At 43.9% G+C, this 9,062-nt stretch overlaps 1 pseudogene; it reads left to right on the plus strand.

Moving 5' to 3' along the window:
• The first annotated feature begins 7,524 nt into the window (after positions 1-7,524).
• On the plus strand, positions 7,525-8,456 carry LOC114602969 (peptidyl-prolyl cis-trans isomerase B pseudogene; annotated as a pseudogene).
• The last annotated feature ends 606 nt before the right edge of the window (positions 8,457-9,062 follow it).

Here is a 9,062-nt window from a genome sequence, read left to right on the forward strand (position 1 = left end):
TGTTTCGTGTGTTTCTTTTATACTTTCAATTGCAGTTTAAGTTTAAATCCCTTGTTGTCCATTTACTCTAAAAACAGAATATATTATCATTTTTAACATTTAAACATTGATTCTTTCAATAATGTTATCCAATTCCGTAAATGTTGCATTCTCATTGCTGGGGCTAGCATTTCAAATTATGCATCATTTTATAGTTCATATAACTTATAAAATTTTTGCAAGTAATTCTTAAATTTTTTCCAGTCCTCCTCCATTGCTTCTTCTCCCAGGTCTCGGATTCTGGCAGTCATTTCGGCCAATTCCATATAGTCAATCAGTTGCATTTGCCACTCTTCCAGCGTGGGTAAATCTTGAGTCTTCCAGTGTTTGGCGATCAAAATTCTTGCTGCAGTGGTAGCATACATAAAAAACGTTCTATCCTTCTTTAAAACCTTTTGGCCGACAATACCCAAGAGGAAGGCCTCCGGTTTTTTAGGGAAGGTGTACTTAAACACCTTTTTTAACTCGTTGTAGATCATTTCCCAGAAGGCCTTCACTCTTGGGCAAGTCCACCAAAGGTGAAAGAATGTTCCTTCAGCCTCTTTGCACTTCCAACATTTGTTATCAGACAAATGGTATATCTTAGCAAGCTTGACTGGGGTCATGTACCACCTGTATACCATTTTCATAATGTTTTCTTTCAAGGCATTACATGCCGTAAATTTCATACCGGTGGTCCATAACCTTTCCCAGTCTTCAAACATGATATTGTAACCAATGTCCTGAGCCCACTTTATCATGGCTGATTTAACTGTCTCATCCTGGGTGTTCCACTTAAGCAGCAAGTTATACATTCTCGATAAAACCTTGGTCTTTGGTTCTAACAATTCTGTCTCAAGTTTCGATTTTTCCACCTGGAATCCTGTTTTTTTGTCCAACTTAACCACCTCGTTAATTTGGGCATAATGAAACCAATCTCGCACCTTATCTTTTAAATTTTCAAAGCTCCGCAACCTCCAATTGTCACCTACTTTTTCTATTAGTTCCCAATATTTCGGCCAGCCGGTCTCCATATTGGGTTTTTTCCACGCCTTAGCCTCCACTGGTGATAACCACCTCGGAGTCTTACTTTCAAGTAAGTCTTTGTATTTCTGGCAATCTGTTCTTAGATGTATTCATTTTTAATAGCAATTTAGGGAAGCAAATTAAAATCAGGGAAGGCTCCTGTGTAGTTCTTGTTCATTTCAGTTAGGCTTGTGCAGGAGAACATCCCCATGGAACCGCTTATGAAGATAAATCTGACCTTCTATGGGCTGCTAAGACTTGAGCATTGCACATTCTCTGCCGTGGGTTGCCACCTTTTCTTATTTGGGCCAGATCCTGGCCTTTAACTGCCACCAGAAATGACAACATTAAGCAGCTGCAGCTGGGCTCTCGCCCAGTAACTTAATTTCCATACCAGGAAAAGTAATCCAGTTGATTAATGTTTACACATCTGCCCGCTGGACGGTACCCTCCAGCTTCAGGCTCAGTCTCCCCCCAAATTCAGCAAGAATGGACTGCCCCCTCCTTGTCTTGGCTGCCCACTGTGTGCCTCTGAATCCCAGTTGTGGGGGTCCCAAGTGGGGAGAGTGCTGCTGTTACACTTAGGTGTGACTTGTGGGCTTCTCGAAGGGATCTGGGTGGTCACTGTGAGAAGAGGATGCTGAGCTACAAGGACCATTGGCCTGAACCAGCAACCAGGCTCTTAGAATCATGGAATCATAGAGTTGTAGAGTTGGAAGGGACCCCAGGGGTCATCTAGTCCGCCCCCCTGCAGTGCAGGAAACTCAGCTAAAGCGTCCATGGCAGATGGCCACCCAACCTCTGCTTAAAAACCTCCAAGGAAGGAGAGTCCACCACCTCCCAAGGGAGACCACGGTCAAACAGCTCTTACTGTCAGAAAGTTCTTCCTGATGTTTAGTCAGAATCTGCTTTCTTGTCACTTGAAGCCATTGGTTTGAATGCTCCCCTCCAGAGCAGGAGAAAACAAGCTTGCTCCATCTTCCATGTGACAGCCCTTGAGAGAATTGAAGAAGGCTAGCATATCTCATTTCAGTCTCCTCTTTTCCAGGCTAAACCTATCACCTGATGATTCTGGAGGTTAATCTGTTATTAAAAGCACAGAACCAGAAGAAACCAGAGGCTTTCCTTTTGGGCATAGTTGGCCAGAGGGTGTTAAAGAAGGACCAAACTTTCTTTTTGTATGCAACAACAGCAGCAAGAATTCTTATTGCAAAACATTGGAAGACCCAGGATTTGCCCACGCTGGAAGAATGGCAGACGCAACTGATAGACTACATGGAATTGGCAGAAATGACTGGCAGAATCCGAGACTTGGGAGAAGAGACAGTGGAAGAGGACTGGAAAAAGTTTAAGGACTATTTGCAAAAATACTATAAGCTGTATGAATGTTAAGAAAATGCAGGATAGAAAATAACATGGCACTAATAACTGAACTGTAAGAAATATGAGAATAAGTGATATTTAAGAAAAAAGAAGTAATCTGGAGTAATACCATGTCTAAATTAGGTTTTTAAGTATATGATAAAAATATGTAAAGATGGATACATAGTATTTGAAAATTATAACATAAGTATGGAAACAAGGTGATAAATTGCTGCTTATAAATTTATGATCGGGAACGCAGGAAAGGGAGATGTGAGGGGGTCTAAAAAGATATGAGAATTTGATATTTAAACAGTTGATATTGTGTTATTTGTTCTCTTTTTTTCTCTCTCGCTCTTTCTTCTCTCTTTTTCCCCCCTTCACCCTATGTTTTGTTTGTATGCTTTGTATGTTTATCTTTGTCTGCTCATTGCTTAAAACTTTCAATAAATATTATTAAAAAAAATTAAAAAAAAATAAAAGCACAGAACCAGAACCAGTGGGGTATTTTTTCCTGGTGTATTGGCAGCCTTAAATCTGGCATATGCCCTGGGCAGAATAAAGACTGAGATTCGTGAGATGTGAAATTCTCCCATGGAGATTAAACTCTGTCTTTGCATGATGGGAATCAGCAGCCTGTAGCACTTGGAAGAATGTCAGATGGAGTCGTGTGACCTAACATTAACCCAGGTTCTTCCACACCCCATTTTGCTTCCTTTGCTGCAGCTCAGAATCTGGCAGCTTTGATCAGTCATTTCTTACCTGTTTATGCTGCCTTTCATAAAACTGTTTTTTTAATAAGCCCATTTGATGTTTTTGCTGGCTTTGTTTGAGTCACAAAGTGGGGATTTTTAAAAACCGTTTTAAACGTGGTTAGATTATAAAGGGGATTCTTAGTATAAAGAGAATAGTGTTCTCTCGATATAATAGCATGGTTCCCACCAGATCAGCTAAATGGAACGGGTTTCAGAATACAGAAATGAAAACTGGCCTCATGCTTTGGTTGGTTAACATATAATATATACAACACATAACAGTCTCTCACACTTCTGTCCTGTTCTTTGCTTGGGAAGCTGAGTGGCTTGCTTGGGACTCCCACCGGCCTCCCTGTGAGGGTGGCTGTGCACCCTAATTTACAGAGGACTGTTCTTTGGTTGAAGGGCTGCCCGTTCCAAGTCCTCTTCCATGAGATAGAAGGGCAGGGAGGGGAGGGAGGGTTTGGCATTGCCCTTCCACGCTTAGCAGCATCCCAACACCCAACTGAGCTGGCGGGCATGGCAGTCAACTGGCCAGAGCCACCCCAAGGTGAATTGGGTTTCTAGTTAAATAATAGTAATTTATTTCTGAGTGTATGCAAATCAGTGTCCTTTTCTGCCCTCCCTTTTCATAGAATCATAGAATCATAGAATCATAGAGTTGGAAGAGACCACAAGGGCCATCGAGTCCAACCCCCTGCCAAGCAGGAAACACCATCAGAGCACTCCTGACATATGGTTGTCAAGTCTCTGCTTAAAGACCTCCAAAGACGGAGACTCCACCACACTCCTTGGCAGCAAATTCCACTGTCGAACAGCTCTTACTGTCAGGAAGTTCTTCCTAATGTTTAGGTGGAATCTTCTTTCTTGTAGTTTGGATCCATTGCTCCATGTCCGCTTCTCTGGAGCAGCAAAAAACAACCTTTCTCCCTCCTCTATATGACATCCTTTTATATATTGGAACATGGCTATCATATCACCCCTTAACCTCTTCTTCTCCAGGCTAAACATGCCCAGCTCCCTTAGCCGTTCCTCATAAGGCATCGTTTCCAGGCCTTTGACCATTTTGGTTGCCCTCCTCTGGACACGTTCCAGTTTGTCAGTGTCCTTCTTGAACTGTGGTGCCCAGAACTGGACACAGTACTCCAGGTGAGGTCTGACCAGAGCAGAATACAGTGGCACTATTACTTCCCTTGATCTAGATGCTATACTCCTATTGATGCAGCCCAGAATTGCATTGGCTTTTTTAGCTGCCGCGTCACACTGTTGGCTCATGTCAAGTTTGTGGTCAACCAAGACTCCTAGATCCTTTTCACATGTACTGCTCTCAAGCCAGGTGTCCCACATCTTGTATTTGTGCCTCTCATTTTTTTGGCAATGTGTAAGTGGCGATTGAAGCACCAGGCCCCTGGCAGGGACACAGATGTTGTGGGAAGCCCTTCCAGCTTGAGTTGCTTCCTCTAGGCCCCCTGGAGGGATTTCCTCCCTGCTCCCCTCTGCTTTGAGAAAGGGCCAGGGGGCTGCTGTGGCAGAGCAGAGGTGGCAGAGCAGCACAGACACTCTTGTGGCCCAAATGTCTGGCTCTGAAGAAGGACCTCTTTGGGTAGAAGAGAGGGAGGAGAGGAGAAGTCACTGCTGTCGCTTAAGGAATGAAGGAGGAATTCAACACTGGCAAGCCTCAACTAATTCACACTTCCCTGATGTCCTTTATAATTCGCACTTATCCACATTTTGTAGCACAGTCCAATTCTTGCAAACATACAAAAATGTCTACATTGGGAAAATGTGTGTACATAATGCATATGTTAGTAAAAACAACATACACTAATGCATAATATTACAGGAAATTTCTTGCAAGATGGGGAAATGCATACATAAATAGGTACTTTAGGAGAAATTTGCATTTAATGCTGATGAATTTTCATGATGAATCTTTTTTTTAAAAAAAGAAAATGCAAACTGATGCAGAAATGTGGAGAACAGAAGGTAAGATTGGAAAAAATGAGAAGAGAAACAGAAACTGACAGATTCATTCATCCCTCTTGGCTTCTTAAAATACTTCTTAACAAACTTTGCTCCTCTTAACGGCTGCCGCTGCTGCTGCCATGTTTCTCTTCACTTCTGCTCGCTGCTTCTCAAGGGACCTGAGAAATCCAATTATGGCTGGGTTTTTTAAAAATTCCTGCAATTTTTGTTTCTTTCCCCCCAATGGTTTAGTTAGAATCAGAATTGTAGAATTATAGAGTTGGAAGGGACCCTGAGGGTCATCCATTCCAACCCCCTGCAGTGCAGGAATCCTGCCCAGAGCTGTCCATGAGAGGGTTCAAACCACCAGCTTTCTGGTTAACAGCCAGACTAACCCCTTGCACCACAGAGAGTTTATTATATTTACATATAATGTCATGCTTCATGATCACTGCAGATGGTGACAGCAGTCATGAAATTAAAAGACGCCTGCTCCTTGGGAGAAAGGCGATGGCAAATCTAGACAACATCTTAAAAAGTAGAGACATCACCTTACCAACAAAGGTCCGTATAGTTAAAGCCATGGTTTTCCCAGTAGTGATGTATGGAAGTGAGAGCTGGACCATAAAGAAGGCTGATCGCTGAAGAATTGATGCTTTTGAATTATGGTGCTGGAGGAGACTCTTGAGAGTCCCATGGACTGCAAGAAGATCAAACACATCCATTCTTAAGGAAATCAGACCTGAGTGCTCACTGGAAGGACAGATCGTGAAGCTGAGGCTCCAATACTTTGGCCACCTCATGAGAAGAGAAGACTCCCTGGAAAAGACCCTGATGTTGGGAAAGATGGAGGGCACAAGGAGAAGGGGACGACAGAGGACGAGATGGTTGGATAGTGTTCTCGAAGCTACAAACATGAGCCTGACCAAACTGCGGGAGGCGGTGGAAGACAGGAGTGCCTGGCGTGCTCTGGTCCATGGGGTCACGAAGAGTCGGACACGACTAAACGACTAAACAACAACAACATAATGTCATGCATTTAGGTATCCTAAAGTGATTTACAGCACAGTGGTACCTTGGTTCTCAGACTTAATCCGCTCCGGAAGTCTGTTCCAAAACCAAAGCGTTCCAAAACCAAGGTGCACTTTCCCATAGAAAGTAATGCAAAACGCATTAATCCGTTCCAGACTTTTAAAAGCAACTCCTAAAACAGCAATTTAACATGAATGTTACTATTTAACAAGACCACTGATCCATAAAATGAAAGCAATAATCAATGTACTGTACTATAAAATAAATATGACAGTATTGTAGATGATAAAAATTAAAATTATTTTTTTTCCTTACCTGCACTGATGATAGTCAATGTTTGGATGGGGGGCTTTTAACCCCTTCTGCAGTCACGCAATCAATCAGTAGCTGAACTGGGTTCCACACAGTCACAAAAACAAATTAACCGAAGAAGCCTCAAAAACAAAAATGCAAAATAAATAGCAAAAACCAAAGCACCAAACTTAATTGGTTCCAGAAGTCTGTTTGACTTCCGAAAACCAAGGTGCAGCTTCTGATTGGTGCAGGTGCCCTGGAAACAATAGCCGACAGCCGCTTCGGATGTTCGGCTTCCGAAAAACGTTTGAAAACTGGAATACTTACTTCCAGGTTTTCAGCATTTGGGAACCAAGGCGTTTGAGAACCAAGGTACCACTGTAATAAAATATCAATGCAGACTACTACAAGTGTTCAGTCGAAGAAAAATAATTAAAAATAGGAAAATTCCACGCAGGATGAACACTAGTAATCACCAAATGCTTGGCAATCAATGCTGTCCAAATGTCCATGAGAACTAAAACTTCTTTGCCTGGTGCTGGAAAGATGTCAAAGGCAGGCCTTCGTGGGGAAAGCATTCCACAGGAATCTTCTTTAAATGGGAGACAACTGCAGAAAAGGCTGTTTCTCTCATTGCCAACCTCTGAATATCTCTCAGATGCGACACAAAGAGAAGGGCCTCATAACCAGCCTCATATAACCAAAATGCTTATGTCTAATTAATGCATGGACAGATTAATTCCATAAACTGACCTGCCACATCACCTGCTCCTTGAGAGGAAAGTAACCAAGCCTATTGTTCACCTGAGAAGCTCAGCGTGTAAAGAGAAGCTCATGGCTTTAACAAGCCTTTCTTGTGCCCATATACCAATAATTTAGGAACTTTCACCACTGTAACTAAGCCAAGCTTTACTGCCTGTGTTTTCTGACTGATGTATGAACACATGGACCTGACATTTGGAGAGTTTGTAAGTAAACCCATTTTTAGCTTAACCAAATATATGATCTTTTTCTATGTTAGTGGAAGAGGGGAAATTTGGAATGAACTTAAAGAGAGAAGGGAAGGGGGCAGATGCTGGCTGCCTGGCGGGCACTGTGGCTGGGTTGGCGCTGCTGGGGCTGCGGGGGTAGGAAGAGGAAGCTGCTGGCAGTCACAGCCTTGCTGGGCCTGGGCGGCTCTCTGCTGCTGCTGCTGCTGCTGCTTTTTCCGGCTGCTCATGTGGAGGAGCGCAAGAAGGGGCCCAAGGTCATGGCCAAGGTGTATTCTGATCTGCAGATTGAGGATGAAGATGTGGGGTGAGTTGTCATTGGCTTTTTTGGAAAGACAGTTCTGAGGACGGTTGAGAATTTTGTCGCCTTGTCCACAGGAGAGAAAGGCTTTGGCTACAAAGGCAGCAAGTTTCACTGTGTGATCCAGGACTTCATGATCCAGGGGGAAGACTTCACCTGGGGAGATGGAACAGGACGTAAAAGCATCGACAGGGACCATTTCCCTGATGAGAACTTCAAGCTGAAGCACTATGGGCCTGGCTGGGTGAGCATGGCCAACGCCGGTAAGGACACCAGTGGCTCTCAGTTCTTCATCACCACTGTCAAGATGTCATGGCTGGATGGCAAGCATGTTGTTTTTGGCAAAGTCCTGGAAGGGATGGATGTAGTGAGAAAAGTGGAGAATACAAAGACAGTCAGGACAAACCCCTGAAAGACGTCACCATTGCTGACTGCAGCACCATTGAGGGGGCAAAGCCATTTGCCATTGCCAAAGAAGAACTGGGTGGCTGCAAAGGGCTACAAGGGGGCTACACACAGAGGCCTTGCATCGTCCCCACCCCACAGCACATGGACTGCCTCCACTGCTGCTCCCTTTCTGCCCGCCCTTCCCCCAGCCACACTCTTCACGATGGGGGGGGGCTCCATTCTTGTCACAACTCATTCCATCAGCCACTGGTCATCCAAGTGGCTTCGAGGGCTGCGGGGCAATGGGTGTTCCATTCCGTTTTGTGAGAAAGCACATGGACCAATAAATGCAACCATTGTGTTTTTGTAAAAAACAAAACAAACACCTTTGAATTTAACTTAGAAGGGCATATATTAAAGGTCTAACATCCTATATTTCCACGCTTTGCTTTGCTGCATATTTTGTAATTTTAAATCTCTGCTGGGGTTCTTTTACCAAATAGTACTTGTCCCAAATCTTGATCTTGTCATCCGAGGAATTCTCTCTCTCTTTCTCTTCCTTGCCACCAACAAGATGCTGATCTCAGAGTCCGTGTAGCTTCATATACAGTGGTGCCTCGCAAGACGAAAAGAATTCGTTCCGCGAGTCTCTTCGTCTTGCGGTTTTTTCGTCTTGCGAAGCAAGCCCATTAGCAGCTTAGCAGCTTAGCGCTATTAGCGGCTTAGCGGGCTTAGCGGATCAGCTGATAAGCAGTTTAGCGGCTTAGCGGATCAGCTGATAAGCGGCTTAGCGGATCAGCTGATAAGCGGCTTAGCGGCTTGGGAAAAAGGGGGGGGGGAGGAAAAAAACCCTGCAGGAACTTGCAAGACATTTTCGTCTTGCGAAGCAAGCCCATAGGAAATTCGTTTTGCGAAGCACCTCCAAAACGGAAA

This window comes from Podarcis muralis, chromosome 7 (assembly GCF_964188315.1).
Source record: "Podarcis muralis chromosome 7, rPodMur119.hap1.1, whole genome shotgun sequence".
NCBI classification, from domain to species: Eukaryota; Metazoa; Chordata; class Lepidosauria; order Squamata; family Lacertidae; genus Podarcis; species Podarcis muralis.